Source organism: Meleagris gallopavo, chromosome 1 (genome assembly GCF_905368555.1).
Source record: "Meleagris gallopavo chromosome 1, MGAL_WU_HG_1.1, whole genome shotgun sequence".
Lineage (NCBI taxonomy): Eukaryota > Metazoa > Chordata > Aves > Galliformes > Phasianidae > Meleagris > Meleagris gallopavo.
Genome location: NC_139404.1, coordinates 169,355,661 through 169,373,002, shown reverse-complemented (window position 1 = coordinate 169,373,002; position 17,342 = coordinate 169,355,661). Strand labels below are relative to the sequence as shown.

At 38.1% G+C, this 17,342-nt stretch overlaps 1 long non-coding RNA gene across 1 annotated transcript; it reads right to left on the bottom strand.

Moving 5' to 3' along the window:
- Window positions 1-11,916: 11,916 nt before the first annotated feature.
- On the bottom strand, window positions 11,917-13,634 carry LOC146545778 (uncharacterized). Its single transcript, XR_014881284.1, has 2 exons — window positions 13,108-13,634; window positions 11,917-12,056 (listed from the first exon to the last, which is right to left on the bottom strand). It is a non-coding gene; the product is annotated as an uncharacterized LOC146545778 (long non-coding RNA).
- Window positions 13,635-17,342: the final 3,708 nt, after the last annotated feature.

The window sequence follows — 17,342 nt, the reverse complement described above, 5'->3', positions numbered from 1 at the left end:
AACAGAGTAGCTTTTTTTTTGTGTTGTACTTTATGTGGGATAAGTCTAGTGGATTAGGTCAGAGAGAACTGAACCACATGAATTCTTGACAAAGACTATGATACAAACAGGGTAATAACTTGGATATATTTAACAATGGAGAAAAGAAGCTTGAATTTCAGGCTGGAAAAGGAGCCTGCAGCTGTGTGTAAATTGTATTGTTTCGTTGTATTGTCCTTACTGAAAAGAAAAAAGAAGATAGATAAATCAGTAAAAAGAGCTTATCAATTTAGCTTTGCTTTGGACAAGTCACCTCAGAGAATCCCAGAAGTGTTGAAGTTGGACAGGATGCTCAGAGGTCAATGGTACAGAGCACAGAGGGTCATCACTGGTGGTGCAGAGTCTGGTTGGAGACCTGAAACTAGTGGTGTTCCCCAAGGTTCGGTGCTGAGTCCAGTCTTGTTCAACATCTTCATCAATGACCTTGATGAGGAGATAGTGGCCACCCTCAGCATGTTTGCTGATGATATGAAGTTGGGAGGATTGGCTGACACACCTGAAGGCTGTGCTGCCATTCAGCGAGACCTGGACAGGCTGGAGAGCCGGGCAGTAAGAAACCATATGAGGTTTAACAAAAATAAGTGTAGAGTCTTGCATCCAGAGAGGAATAATTGCATGCACCGGTACAGGTTGGAGGATGAGCTGCTGGAGAGGAGCTCTGCAGAGAGGGACCTGGGTGTCCTGGTGGATGACAGATTGGCCATGAACCAGCAGTGTGCCCTCATGGCCAAAAAGGCCAATGGCAATCTGGGGTGCATTAAAAAGAGCGTGTCCAGCAGGTCGAGGGAGGTGATCCTCCCCCTCTACTCTGCCCTGGTAAGGCCTCATCTGGAGTACTGTGTCCAGTTCTGGGCTCCCCAGTACAAAAAAGACAGGGATCTCTTGGAAAGAGTCCAGCGGAGGGCCACAAAGATGGTGAAGGGCCTGGAGCATCTCCCCTGTGAAGAAAGGCTATGTGAACTGGGTCTGTTTAGCCTTGAGAAAAGAAGACTGAGAGGGGACCTGATCCAGTTCTGTAAATATCTAAGGTGTGGGGGGCAGAGTGGCGAGGCCAGACTCTTTTCAGCAGTGTGTGGAGACAGGACAAGGGGAAACAGCCAGAAACTGCAGCATAGGAAGTTTCGCACAAATGTGCGCAAGAACTTCTTTAGGTGAGGTGACGGAGCGCTTGAATAGGCTGCCCAGGAAGGTTGTGGAGATTCCTTCTCTGGAGATATTCAAGACCTACCTGGACGCCTACCTGTGCGACCTGGTGTAGGGAACCTGCTTGGCAGGGGGGTTGGACTCGATAATCTCTGGAGGTCCCTTCCACCCCCTACGATTCTGTGATTCTGTGATTCTGTACACAGCCCTCTTGGAGCAGAGTCAATCGGCTCAATGAGCCCAGGGCCTTGCTCCATGTTTTGAGCATCCACAGCTTCTTCAGATTATCTGTATCACACTTCGATCCTCCTTGTGATTAAAAGTTCTTTTACAATATCTGGTCAGGATTTCCCTGTTGCAACCTCCATCTCCCTGACATCCTCCCATGAGTAGCTGCAGAAAGGAACAAGGTCTTCCCCTTACCTTCTCACCTCAATGCTGAACAAGCCCTCTTCAAATTCCAAGGAAATATTCTAAGTAACAACTGTCTCAGGAATTGAAGAATGGGATTTACTTTTGTATTGCAATTTCTGTCTGTGATAAGTGAATCATGTGAGACCAGAAGAAAAAATATAAATTCTTAAAAGTAATATTCAAAGTTGATTCTCTGTGATAAAAAGATTCAAAATTAAAGCTCATAGAAGAGGGAGAAGAGACAGAATGGGAGAAAACACATATTAGAGCTGATATTTTCAAGATGAAATTGAACTGATTTAACATATCTTACCTTTCCAATAGAAGAGGAGATAATGGAGAATGAAGAAATCAAAACTGAGCAAGTAGTCTGCAATTTGCAATTGTAGATATTCCTATTTGTTTATTTTTGAAGGCTATGCAGAGAATGATTTACTGCACAGCCCAGAATTTTCCTTGGAACTAGCTATGCTTAAACAGGTTAACATAAAGAGAGGCTGGGATAGCCTGCCTCTTCTTGCTTTTAATACATTACAAGAGCACCTGGAGGCCCTCATCAGAGCTTCACAACTTCAAGTTTAAGAACAAAGACGTGCTTAATTATGTGAACACACTTTGCATTGCCACTGAACAGGTTGTACCCAGAGAATGCAGAACATCAGATATCACTGCACTGGGTACAATAGGTCATCATGTCACACAGTTCCACTCAGGAGAAAGACAGGTGCATGACAAACACTTGCTTTATATGTCAGACTGGACTAAGAAGTTGAATGCAAAGGCACTTCAAATTTCTCTGCCATTTAAAATAAATAACTAAAGGCCAAACAAAACCAGCACAATTAGGATTGCCAATCTCTCAGTCTCTTGACTGCAAGTACTTATCTGGTTCTGCTCAAATTCTGATTCTCAGCAGGTATGGTGTTGGTGTCAATTTCATTCCATAGATGTCTTTCCTTAGAACAACCGCAGTTATAAAATTACACGTGAATTTTAATAAAACTAAATCCCTTCTGTGGATTTGTTATTCTACGGTTTCCCTTCTCTACATACTTTCATTCCATGTTAGTATTCCCCAGCTCAGGGAAATATCACTAAAAAGAATTATTGATTATTATACCAAAATGCCATAGCTTGTTCTGTCTTGACATTTTCTTTATCAATGAGTTGCCATGAAAATAAGAACACTGCTATTTTACCTTCTACGTGCAAAGAAAGATTACGAGCTGTTTCCAGATTTCTCAAAGGCCAAGCAGCTGGACATGAAGGAAGTAGCCCACAACTATGAGAAACCTTAGTGAGAACACATCAGACAGACAAGACAGAGATGTCACGCACCGGTAAAAGAAGCAAGAAAACAAGGTTGACGAAAAGGCTCTTGTTTTCTAACTGCTTCTATGAATACTCATAATGTTTTTCTCTTAGTTTAAAATTAAGGGAAAGAGAAAGTAGCTCAGGTAAAAAAAATTAATCACAGACTCATCATAGAATCATAGAATTATTTGAATTGGAAGGGAACCTCAAAGCCAAGTAGCCCAACTCCTCTGCAGTGAACACAGACACCTACAGCTGATCAGGCTGCTCAGAGCCCTGTGCAGATTGATCTTGAATGTCTCTAATGATGGGGCATCCACCTCCTCTCTGGGCTACCTGTCTCAGTACCCCACCACCCTTACTGTAAAAAAATCCATATATCCAATCTAAATTTCTCCTCTTTTAGTTTGAAAGTATTTCCTCTTGATTAAATAGCAGATCCTGCTAAAAAGTTTCATACAATCATAAAATCATAGAATCATAGAATGGCCTGGGTTGAAAAGGGCCACAATGATCATCTCATTTCAACTTCCCTGCTATGTGCAGGGTCACCAACCACCAGACCAGGCTGCCCAGAGCCACATCCAGCCTGGCCTTGAATGCCTGCAGGGATGGGGCATCCACAATCTCCTTGGGCAACCTGTTCCAGTGTGTCATCACCCTCTTAGTGAAAAACTTCCTCCTAATATTTAACCTAACTTCCCCCTTCTCCCCCATCTCAGTTTAAAACCATTTCCCCTTGTCCTATCACTATCCATCTTTGGAAACAGTCTTTCCCTCCTCTTGTTTATATGCTCCCTTCATGTGTTGGGTGGCCACAATGAGGTCTCCCCGGAGCCTTCTCTTCTCCGAGCTAAACAATCCCAGTTCCCTCAACCTTTCCTCATAGGAGAGGTGCTCCAGCCCTCTGATCATCTTACTGGCCCTCCTTTGGACCTGCTCCAAGAGCTCCATGTCCTTCCGTACTGGAAGTCCAAACTGGATACAGTACTCTAGATGGGGCCTCACAAGAGCTTTGTCCTCCTTCCTCTTACAGCCTCCCTTTAGACACTGCAACATGGTTCTCTCTCTCCAGAGCCATCTCCAGGCTGAACAGCCCCAGCTCTCTCAGCTTGTCCTTATAGGGGAGTTGTTCCATCCCTTGGATTATTTTTGTGGCTCTCCTCTAAATGTGCTCCAATAGATCCACATCTCTACTGAGGACTCCGTATCTGGATGCAGCACTCCAGGTGAGGTCTCACCAGCACAGAGTAGAGGGGCAGGATCACCTCCCTCACTCAGCTGTCCACATTTCTATTGATGCAGCTGAGGATATGGTTGGCATTCTGGTTTGCGAGGGCACATTTCTGGCTCATGTCCAGCTTTCCATTCACCAGAAATATGAAGAAGGTTTTTATAATTGTCCATGGTCCAAATGTCCTCTTTGATTTCCTTTCTTCTAGCATCCACTCACACAATTCATAGTCAAAAATAGCCTGTTTTCCATCTATGTTCAACCTATCTTCCCTGGTGAAATACAGTGGAAATTGTACCCCCAACATTTCCAGTTGCATTACCGTTAGGGCACTGATTTCTCACCTTGCCCCCTCCCAGTATAGAAGTCATTTTCTGTTTGAGTATTTTACATGTATGACTTTCAATCTCTCATAATAGAAAAGAATTTGAATTTTAGTGTTAGGTTGCTAGATAATTTAGATGTTAAGAATGAAATAAACTTTCCGTGTGGCTCCAACAATCCAATGGTTCCATTCCTTTGCAGTTAAAGAAATATCACATTCTCGCCAAGGTCAGTGAGTCCTTGGGAAATAAGCCAGTGAAACAGGGCCCAGAAAGTTGGAGGCACTTTACCAGCTACATCTACAGAAAAAAAAAAAGGTGGAAGCAGAGCAGTTCAAAACTCTATCTTACAAGGGAAAGCTTGATTATACTTCTAAAATACTCAGCACTCAGGGTTTTTGCTTGTTTTCTGCATGAACAATTGCAATGCATCATCTTCCACTCTGGAAAGAAGTTCAGGATGGCCATAACAATTCCCATAGCAGATATAGGACATTATGCACTGTAAGTCCGTTTTATTCAGCAAGATACTGTTTTCCATTAGAAATTTTAAGGTTAAAAAAAAAAAAAGCAAAACCCACAGCATTCAAGTAGAATTCTGCCACAAAGTTCTTATGCAACAGCTAGCTGATGTAACTGCTCTGAGTGTTCAAGCACGTACAGTCTTTAGCACTGGTACTTTGTAGTATGAAAACGAATTAGACCCAAACATAACTTTGTTTTCATTCTCATTTGTTTTACATTCTTATAGAGTAGGATGTCTGTCTTCATGTGGCTTTTTCACCTTCAGCTGTTATGCTTTATACCTGTGTTCTGCTCCTCTGACTACTGAGAAGTTGCAAACTCAAAACTGGCAAACAAATTTCATATCACAGGATACTTACCTATTTTAATTAGTTTTCCACATACTGAGAATACCTGAAGATTGATTAATATAATTTGGCTTCATAGAAAATGGAGTTAATAAAACATAATAACCTTATTAGGCTTTCCAAATGGAGAATATAAAATCTTAGTGAGAAAAAGAAAGAAAATTTTCTGTTTCAGAGGAAGATTACTAAAATGTATAGAAACTATAACAGTTAAATTTATATCAGAATCTACTTGCATATGAACAGACTTACAAATCCTAATAGAAAATATAGTCTTAATTACATGTGAGTTTTTAATATTGCCACATAAGGAAAAGAAAAAATGGGAACATAATTCCTCTCATTTTGTTCTACATTACTAAAGTAAATCTTCAATAATTAATTATTAAAGATTAAAATGACAAAAGATAAAAATTAAATGCAGGCAGCTTACACTCAGTTAAATGGATTCAGAAATATAACAGTGAAGATCTTAATGTCTGCTGCTTGAGAAAGGGTATTTCAATTTTCAATTTCCATTCTTTTTATTTCTTATTCAGCCCTCTTTATCTAGAAGGAAGGATTGTTTTATTGGAACACAGTCACTGTTTACTATATTGTGCCACATCATACCAGTAGTAGCCAGAGAATAAAACGTACAATATATGATTGGAAAGATAGGAATTGGAAAGAAAATAAAAGAAGACATAATTAAGGTGCTGTAGTTAATAATAGAAAGCCTTTAAATATAAATATTTGGAATGCTTTTTAATCTATAAAACATGCAGATAGGTTATGACATATTCTCTTTTGCTAATTGTATTGGAATTCCATTATTATGATGTATGGTGCAAGGAGAATTCAACAAGAAAACATTTCTGTGTCAAAACTAGCCTGAATTGCTAAGCTGCGTTGCTGAGCCACTGAACACAGATGGTGTGGTGTATACAGATACCTTCCTGTAAGATACCTCTGTAGTGAGTAATAAGAAACAAATATTATTAGGATTAGACTTATTTTAAGGTAAAGATTTCAAATAGTGCAGAGAAGAGTTGTCTTCTCTTTGTTGACCATAACAGGAGTCCAGGCAACCATAGTTGGAATCAGTCATAGGGTGTGACCACCTAAATTTTGGAGGCCAAGCTGTTGTACTCTGCAAAGATCCAGGTATTGTCCCAGAGTCTAGACAAGACCAGACACTAGATGTAATATCTGGACGTGCAATGTTAGCAGTTAGGGCCATTTGAGCTGCAGCTGGATATTCTGGGTATCCTACTGAGAAGCAAGAAAGATGCAGACTTGTCTAAAGTGTGCCACGTGGGCTAGCCCTGTGTAGTTGGCTTAGATCAGCAATGAGTTTTTTAATGGCACTAGGCAAAACAAATTCTAGGAAACTGAATCCTGTCCTACCTGAATATCACTATCCTGCAACAACCCTATTACATGAACAAAGAACAGTATGGGAAAATCAGATATTTCAGTGGTTTTCATGCTCTTTGTATGGTGAGATAGCATGAAGATGGCACATGAAATACTGATCCATGCTAAAAAGATGCTTGAGTCCTTCACCTCACTCTCCTTGCCAAGTTCCTCTACATGAGGTAACAAAGCAGGAGCTATCACTTTTTGAAGAAAAAGTGATGAATAAGTCACATCATTGTGGTTGGATTTTACTGTCTTGGGACATTTCCTGCATTGATTAGTCCAGCATTAACATGGAGTAAAGTAAGACTTGTTCATCCAGTGGAGCAAATGCTAACAAATTGGTTTCAAATATGCGTTGCAGAACTGAAGTTATAAAAAAAGCAAATCCTAATTGAACAGTTGCGAGGAGCAAGATTAACTCTCACCAGCTAAGCAATTTGCAACTGTTTAAAGTAGGATGTTTTTATTTTCAGTTTCTGTTAAACAAACTGGTGGAAGAGTCTACAGAGTCTACTTACTGAAGCGTAATAATTTCTATGTCTTTTTAGCTGAATTCATTTTTACGTATGATTCAAAACCAATCCTTCTCTTTTTTAAAAAGTTTGTAGAAGTCATATTGTTCGGTCAATGTCTTATAGTTTAGTATAATTCAGAACATGACTTTTTTCTTTCCTTTTGTGGATGCTTCATAGCATTGAGCCTAAATATCAACTAACTGAACTTTTTCCTCATTCAACTGTCTTTGGCTCTGACAACTTTCATTATAGACCAGAGAGAAAATTGCATCTTCCTTAATGAGGTTTTCCACCAATTTGCTTGATCTTCCACTGTCTATCCCACTGATATTCATTATACCAAGACAGTGAAAACATTCACATCTCATTTGACTCCCTATTCTAATGGGCCAAAACCTATCCCATCTGCTGGACAGTACTGACTGCAATTGCTTCATCTTCAGTGAAACAGCTGTAGACTCACATTTAAAACCTGGCCTAAAATGGTGTATTTTCTCTCTTACTGTTTCTCAGAACAAACGTTCTGGTGTTTAGATGTGTTTATATTCTTTAATGTGTGCCAGTCATTATGTCATCCAAATGGTGATGCCTTTGTAGACTTCTGATTGTGTAAGTCTAGCCAAAACATTTGCAACTTCTAAGTCACTTCTAGGAGAAATTTCACTTTTAGGGATGTAATCTCTTTTGGTTAGCTTCTTGCTCACTACAAGCAATATACACGTCCTTGGCCAAACCAGGATGCTATGCATAGAATTTGTATGTGTGGAGTCACATGAACAGTATAGCCATGATCCAATTGAAAGAATTAAAAAATAAAAATAAAAAAAAAATAAAAAAAAGATCTGCTGCCAATCAAAAAAATGAAAATGAAATTTCATGAAGGTCAAATTACATTTTAATACAATCTAATGAGGCTTATGGAAGAAATTGTGATCACTGTAACTTTTCAGTTGTTTTTTTTCTCCCACTTCTGATTCATTACTTTTTCTCTCTCAAACACTAGAACTACATTTGATTCATATGCAGATTATGTTCAGATTTTATAGTCATAAATATGGTGAGAACAATTTTGGATCCAGGAAAGTAAGTAGCAAAAATCCCCTTGGCTTCAGAAAGTTCAGGAATCTAATCCCTATTATCTTCTAGCATTTTACTGAAAGGATAATCCTCTAAAATTAACTGTACTGCTATGCTTAAGGGATTGTGGCCAATGGTTCTCTTTGAGGTCACCATTAGGGAAAATATCATTATTAACAACCTGCATAATGAGGCAGAATGCACTATAAGGAAGCCTGTGGATAGTAGAAAATGCAGTAAGCTCAAGGGCAGGGCTGCTATTCAGAGGGACATCAAGGGGCTGGATACTGGGCTGACTGCAACCTGAATAGATTCAGCAAAGATACATGCAAAGTCCTGCACCTGGAATGGAATAACACATGCCAATAACTGACTGGAGAGTGACAGCCTGGTGTATGAACTGAGGAATGAATGCCAAATACATTACTGGGGTGCATTAGAAAGAAACCAGCAGATAAAGGGAAGTAATTCCTCCCTGTTTGACACCTGAGACGAAGTCCAGAGCATTCTATGTAGTTTCGGGATCCCTAATAGAAGGAAGATTCAGAGAAATTGGTCAAACCCACTTCTGTCAGAAAATTCTGTTAATCCATGCACCAGTGCAGGCTTAGAGTTTTGCAGAAAAGGACATGAGGACCTGGTGGACAGCACATTGATCATGAATCATCAGTATCCCCCCTCTGGCAAAGAAGGCCAACAATGTCTTGGGCTGCATTAGGCAAAGTATAGCCATTAAGATGAGGGAGGAGATTCTTAGTCTGTACTTAGCAAAGGTGAAACACAGCCAGAGTGCTGGGTCCTGTTCTGGGCTCCCTGTACAAGACAGAGCTGGACATACTGCAAGTACTGTGAAGGGCTGCAATGATGATCTAGAGATTGAAGCTTCCACTGTTTGACAGGAAGCTGAGAGAGACGGACTGTTCAGACTGGTGAAGAGAAGGCTCAGGGCAGATCTTATCAATGTGCATAAATACTTGATGGGCAGAGTAATGAGTAGAGAGCCAGGCTCTTCTGAGCCAAGGTCTTCTCACTGCAGTGACAGAACTCGAGGCAGTGGGCACAAATTTAAATATAAGGCATTCAACTGAAATGTAAGAAAAATGATTATTTTTTTACTGTGAGGATGGTTAAACACTTGCACAAGTTGGTCAGAAAAGTTGTGAAGTCTGCATCCTTCCAGCCCAAACTGTTCAGGAATTCTGGAAAGAGTGATACAGTTAACAACACAAAAATCTTCAGCATGTCAGAAAATTGAAAGATTACCTTTTCTACAACATTGATATTCTGAAAGTCATACAAGTTACTTTAATAGAATAAGTGAGTCAAGAAGTCAGTTGGATGTCTCAGAAAATCCACTTCCACAGGGCTGATAGAACATCACAAAACAGACTTTCATGGCCCTTGAAACAGAGTTAATATGAGTCTCTCTGAAGGGAAAAAGACCAGCTTAGTCTGTCAACATATCAATAGGAAGCAGGACAGTTTTGTACTCAGTGACAAGCCCCCGAAAAAAAAAAACAACAGATGTGGGAACTTCTACTTCAGAATATCCATTTCTACAGTGTTCTTTCCATAGGAATTCAATAGAAGTCTTACCCCAAATTATGTATTCTACCTCATATTATAATATAGTGAAGACTTTAATACAGTGCAAGACAAAACAGGCAATCCAGAGCAAATATACTCTTATGTGATCTTAGGAATTTTTTTTGCTAATTTTAGTCTATAGAATACAGTGTAGACTTTACTTACTACCTACAAATTCTGCTAAAAATCTAAGCTAATACCTCTCTGACACTCTCCCCTTCAAGATGAACATTGGTAACTAAAACTAAAAATATTAAAAAAAAACAAACAAACAACAAAAAAAAAACAACCTTTCCTGAAACCCTGAAAAAATAATCTGCTATGTTGGAAATATAGCTTTCCTCAGAAGGCTTTCTCATTTTGTCTGTCCCATAACCTAAGAATTATATGTTATAGGACCTTTGTGTAGAAATTATTTCCTAGTACGGACAAAAATTGTTTCTTTACAGGTGCTTTCCCACAACATGTTTATTGAAGATGTTGGGCTTTCAGGCTATGTTACAGATCTGGTAGAATCATCAACTCTATCAAATCAGTTTAATCACTTGGCTATTATTAATTCATTAATGTATTTTTTGGGCTGAGGGGAAGTCTTTACCTGTTATTCTTCTATGCTACAGCTTGTGTATTAAGCTTGGTCATTCTGTCATAGTGCATGTTGTATTACCAGCTCAGTTTCCAAGTTTCCAAAAAAGAAACATGTTCCATTTTGAATCATACAAAAATAAGAAAACTGGCTAATACATACTTTATTATGTAATGTATTTTCCATCTGGTATTCTTGCATTTTAAATGAGGTCTTCTCTGTTGGCTAATCCTCTGTTTTTACAATATATTTAATGTTGTATATTACGAATAACAGACACTAATCTTCCTTTTATGCAACAGCTACATTTGTTCTTCCATACAAGTGATTCATTTGGGATACACTGACTGAAATTGCATCACTTATTCCTGTGCATGGGAACACATACCAGACCCAAGAGCTTACTTTTTGTAACAGAAAGTACATTTGAAATATTTTAATTTAATAGATTATCAGTGTAAGGCTACAAAAGAATCTTGCAGCAGTTAGCTCTTGGCTTATATACGTCAAGGAAGAACAGACGGAAGGTGAGACCTGGGGAAGAACTGGTAATTTGTGAAATGCAAACGACACAACTGAGTACAGGAGAAGGCAGAAATAGTAGAGGAAAAAATATACAAAGTGACAGCAGATAGGGATCAGTAAGAGAAATTAGAAAGCAGCAAGAAAATGTACATAGTGGTGAAACTATAAAATATAAAAAAAAACCTTCAATTCGATGTTGAAGTGGAAGAGGAAAAACAAACAAACAAACCAAATGAGTGATGCCAGAACTTGCGGGGTTTTTTTTGGTTGCTTTTTTGTTTTGTTTTGTTTTTGCCAGGCTGTAATTACAAAAAATTTCAGCCTTGGGTAGATCTTGCAAGTTACCAATGTCCTTGGTGTTACCACATACTTCCCATCTCCTCCTCCAACTGTACATAATTTTAATTATCTCGTTACTTCATTAATTATCCTTGTGGTTTATCATTCTTGTTCCTTTGCTTCAGCAGCACACATGTGACATGCATGACTTTTTTCTATTCTTTTTCAACTTCCTTCAGTTTCCTTTTTCTGCCATGACTTGATTATACAGCTCATTTCTTTTGGATCAGTGTATTGAAATCTTCTTTCCAATGAATTTATTTTTTCTTTTGTTTTTTTTTTTTTTTCATTTAATTTATTTTATTCAGCCTTATGCTAGCATTTACTGCATTATTTTGCATAATCTGTATCCTGATTTCTCTTTGGGAGCGTTCCCAAAGCAACTGCTGAAGGGAAATGCTTCTATGGAGATTTCAGAAAAAGAGAATTATCTGCTGAAGTTAGAGGTATCATAGCCCAACCTGACTGCACAGGGTGAGACAAATCATCTCAGTGCATGTGATATGGACTGCTGGATAAAAGGCAGCACACACAACTGAATCAATGTTTTAATGCAACAATAGTTTCAGTTTATTTCTCTTTTCATAGCAGCAAAACATGAAGATTTTAATTATGCATCTTTTTGATAGATGGAAGATGTGCTCTTCTATGAAGACACCACAGTGGCCTCAAATGATGTTGCTTCTGAAATGTAAAGCATTATTTTTAGTTTGTTCTTGCATAGGAATGGTAACCATTACTATATCTAACTTTGAAAACTTATTTCCATTTTCGTCTTCTTATACACCTTCATTTGATTTCACATTCTTGTATAGCATGATTGTTAGTTGAGGGAAAAACAAAAGGATTAAAGATTGGTATCAACTGTTACGCTGTGTATTATTTTGACTTCAAAAATACTGTATAAAGAGAAGGTCCTAGGAATAATTCATCTTTGGACTTACAAAAATCACAGTGACTTGAAAGAGTAATTTGCACATGAAGTGGTTTATAATGCAAAGTCACCTGTGTCTCCTAATTTTCTAATGAGAGAACCATAGAAAATTGACTTGAGCTCAATATTAGCTTGCCTAAAGTTACATCAGAGGAACAATGGATTAGGGACTCTCAAATATGAGCTTTAAGAATAGCATAGGAACATGATTACAGGGTGTGATTCACCTCTCAAACTCTGCTTTTATAGAAAAAGATGTCAGTGATCTTGTCACCCTAGGCTCTCACTGTAGTCAACCTGGAAGAAATAGGCACCTTCAGGAACAGCTCATCTTTTCAGATATCTATTCCAGGCTGACTGGAGCAATATACTAGAAGTACTTCTTTGTTTTGAATATGAGGAGAGTCTAAAAGAAGTAGTTTAAGGATAGGCACAAAATTGGCACCAAATTGTGATCAGCTGAGCCCTGTCCCTTCTGCTCGTAGATCTGGATCTGTAATTAAAATTGGCCTTAAAGTATTCACAAATTTTCTGAAGTCTTGCTAAATATTAGTGTTTTAAAAATGCCATAACAAAATCTTAACAAGATCATAAGCTATGTAAAAGACTGCAATTGGAAGTGAACAAAGTTACTGTAAGGAATCACACATTACTGAGAAACTTGCCTGGCACAATAAAGGTCGAGACTTCATCTGCTATTAAAGGGTTATTTTCTGTTCTCTGATTATTTTTTAATTACTTCTAACAGTGTTACACTTTAAAGCTTAAAAATTCCTTGTGCCAATATAATTTTGTACTTACTAGAATTAATTTTGCTCCATGGGTAATGGTCCAGAAACAAGAAGATTCTCACTACATCCAACGCAAAAGCATCTTAAATATTCAGACAAATCTTCAGCATTGTGCTACAGTAAGCACTGAATGAGGAGGCATATTTCCTAGGTCAGAACACTCCTGCTAAATCTCTGATCCATTAAGAAGACCACAGGAAAGCTATGCTACATGCAGAGAAATTCTTGGCGTGCTACCCAAAGACATTAGAAGGCAAAGCCTGATAAACAATGACTATTTGAAGTCTGGTGTCCTGAACCAGAGCAGGTTAGAAAGGCCTGTTCTAATTGAAGAAAATTAAAGGCCATGTTTATCTTTTTGCTAAAGAAAGCTTCAGCAATTTAAAAGCCCAGACTTCACAAACACAATGGGGGTTTTCACTTCTTCATTCCCACGGAGATGCAGCACCTTCTCCCATCGTGGTCAATTCCTCTTCTAATCCCTTCAAACAGTGAACTAGTGATCTGCGTAACCTCTCTTCCATTCCAATGAAGTCTGTCCTCTCACAGGAATATTTGCAGGCTATATAAACTCTTTTCTGGGCTTGCCATCAAAGAGAACAAAAAGTAGAGAAGGAAAAATACGAGAACTATCAACATAATAAATGACTGAATCAAGAAAATATATACAAGATGACCTTGTTTAGAGAACTGTGAGGGATATCATAGCTGACATCTAGTACTAAGCCTGTCAGAATCACAACTTCCCAGGCCTGAAATTAATTTCTTCTTAAATAGTATCCTTCTTCTTGCCAGCCCTTATATTCAAAAATGGTTGGTTTTATTCCTTGCTTTATCTTTTTCTTTCTTAAGCAAGAATCTGTTCAATTTTTTAGTTAAATGCTATCTGTGAAATCACTAGAATAATCCAATCTATTTAACATAAAAACATGTATCCCTAGTTTAAAAACAAAATAAAATGAATCTAATAGGCTAGTTGTTTTATGACCAATTACACTGCAGTAGTAACTGAATCAGGACTCTTGATGTTTCTTTGTTTGTTTGTTTGTGACGGCTGCACACAAAGCATGAATTTTCATGGACTTGTTACAGTTTCATTTTGCACGTACAGCACAATCTTCACAAGGCGTGAAACAGAAGACAAGAAAACTACCCTTACTGGTATCAGAAAAGCACCTATGTAAGAATTGTATTAACCTTCTATAGAAGAAAAGAATACAACAATTGTCCAAATTTAAGCCTTTGTATTTCTCATTACAGGAGCCTGCAATACATCAGCGTATATTGTTCAATTTTCTGAATCATTGTATAAACAAGGTGATTTTATCTCCAGTAGCAAGCTAACTCACTGCAGTATATAATGTTAGTATAATGATAGTATAAATAGACTATAAAAATGCACACACAATGGTGAAAGCAAGGAAAAGAAGAATCTGCATAATTAGATGAAAATAAATAATGGGTCATCTCAGAGCAGCATGCTCAGAGCCAGAATTTACTGCTTGCAGCAGGTATGTTCTCCTTAACTGGTGACAGGCTGATAAAAAAACATCCCTTTCACAATGCAACAAAGCATAGTTAATAAAATATTCTATAAAACTCAAAGCTACTTGTGTTTACTGCCTATAAAAGCAAAAAGGTACCATAGTTCATAAATGCAGAAAAAGTTTAAAACTATAGAATTGGACACTCTGTCTTTAAATTTATTTTCTCCCAAAATGTGTCCCTCACTGGATAGCCAGGAGCCCTCTAGATCCGATGAATTAGATTGTTACACCTCCTCAAATTAAAAGCAATAATTTCGTTTTTTAGTTCACATTTAAAAATATTATGATGTATGCAAATCGTATGGAAAAAACTTTAAAAATGTTTTTTTGCATATAATAACACAAAGTATACAAGTATCACATAAGCACTGATATCACTAAAAAAAAAAAAAAAGCTATTCTCATCATAACAAAAGATGCATGAATTAAATTGTTTTTAAGACAAGAAGTCTAGAAAATTACTTAGTTGAAAAATTTTTCAAAGTCGAAGCGATTTCAAATACATTCTGGAAAATAAGACACAGTACATTTACACGAGGGCTTCTCAAAAATGATACCTCTATTGCATTATGTTGGCCCACGTCCTCAGAGATGAATGTTGGTGGTATGGCAGTAGAGGTTGAACCTTTCCAGCAGTACTACATCACACTTTGTTGTTGTCTGACAGATGGCAGCAGAGGGGTGATCTGACAAAATGGCATTTGACATGGAAGTGCGCATGAAGAAAAGGTGTGGAACTGAATTCCTCCATGCAAAAATAAATAAATAAATAAATGAAATAAAAAATTGCACCCACTAACATTAATTGATACTTGCTGAATGTTGATAGAGACCAAACAGGGGATGTGAACACAGTGGGCAGCAGGTGGTGCATTTCAGAAATGGCTGCAATGTCAGAGAGTCACTTCTACTGGTTCAGATTTTTGTAAGCATGCCAACTCATATTCTAGCTAGAACCAGAATCTACCTGAGAAAGAAAACTGGTTTCCCTGGCACTGTAGGAACACACAGCTGAGGATGTGTCTCAACATACTGGGAAGGGCAGAACACTGGGAAGCAGAGCAGGATCCCAGCCCAGCACTATGGTTATAGGAAACAGTTATCAAGGGGAATTGTTATCCCAGGCTTCCCTATGACAAAAGACAAAGACAGATCTCTCTTCCTCCTCTACTGTGTCAGCTCAGATCTCTACCTGAGATGATTCAATGTTCTGAGCCCGCAGGGACACATCCGTGACTTCTGCTGCTTTGCATTGCTTCACAGGAGGCTCCAGCAAGCAACAAAGCATGAGCAAAGAGCACCAGGCAGGCAGGAGGCCAAGAACAAAGACTGAAGAAGAAGTGGGGAAAAAAAGATTGGGGCATGGAAGAAAATTTTTCTGAGTGACAAGATTTAATTTTCTGTGTACCTGCTTAAAGGCTTAATCCACTGCTTTTTAAGCAAAGATTCTTGGAAACACTATGTGCCTTATTCAGTCAGGGACTGACAAAGCAAAAAGCATAGTTTGCACGTGAGAGGTTTTATTATACTTTTTAAAACTTCAGATTTGATACTTCCATAGAGTCCTTACAATAGTAGTTTTTGTGGTAATCTTCCTCTTCACAGACACTTGTTTTGTAGCACAGAAACTGGTGTTCTTCACATGGCAGGTGCACGCGTAAATCTTATAAATACACATGAAAGATAAAAGATTTTAAGACACAGCAGAAAAAAGGGAGATGTCTTTCCAAAAACACAAACAAGGCAGCTTAATTTTTATGGCGAAACTCTGAGCTGTGGCCACATTTATTTGTTTGCAAGATGAGCAGGAAATTGCGAACCCAAGTTCTGTGCCACAAGGCTGCTCTAAATGAATACCTACCGATATATTGTAGCCAAGAGGGACTGTAATAAGAGAAAATGGGAATCAAAGCAGAAGGAAAAAGGAAGCTAAATACCATTTCTTCAAAACGTGGTTTTCTGGCATATTTACTCTACAGTGTCCTCAACTCCACTGAAAGTAAGTAGCAAATACTATCAAAGAGTATTTTTTTCAGAAATATATAAATAAGTAAAATAATTAGTAAAATAATCATGGTAATTAATTATGGCAACTCAAAAAATATTCAGAAGAAAGTTGGATTCAGACTACAAGTATACAGTAAACGACCTTGGTATAGGATGTAACTACTTGAGAAATGAACACCACTCTCTGCCTTCTCATAATTTTACATGCTCTATTACATTTCAGTAGTTGCCCCTTCTGTAATAATTTTACCCTCTGATAGGACAAGAAACACTATCTTGCTCAGGCAGTTAAATATTGGTCAACAGATCCTGGTAAGGTAAAGTTCTGTTCATTTAAATTCCAATTCCTTTCTATTGTTCTCTTCAGTGCCACTTTCACACCACTAAACCAGGTGACTATCTGCCCCTTGCAGGCATGTGAGATGAACAGTTCCTCTGCACTGCACTACTTATCTCTCTTGCAATGCTGTTATCAACTAGAAGGATTTATCTAAAGTGCCGTCTAAAGATATTTTAATTCACCTCAGCCTCATATCAGTAGTCAGAGGGATATATAATTTGTTATTTTGGGGGGCTTTTTTTCACATTTTCCTGTCTTAAATGCATTCTATGTAATCTATCTAGTAATGTGATTGCAAATTGTCAAAACCCCAATGGTTTTAATTGTTCAAATTGTTGCAATCTACACAGC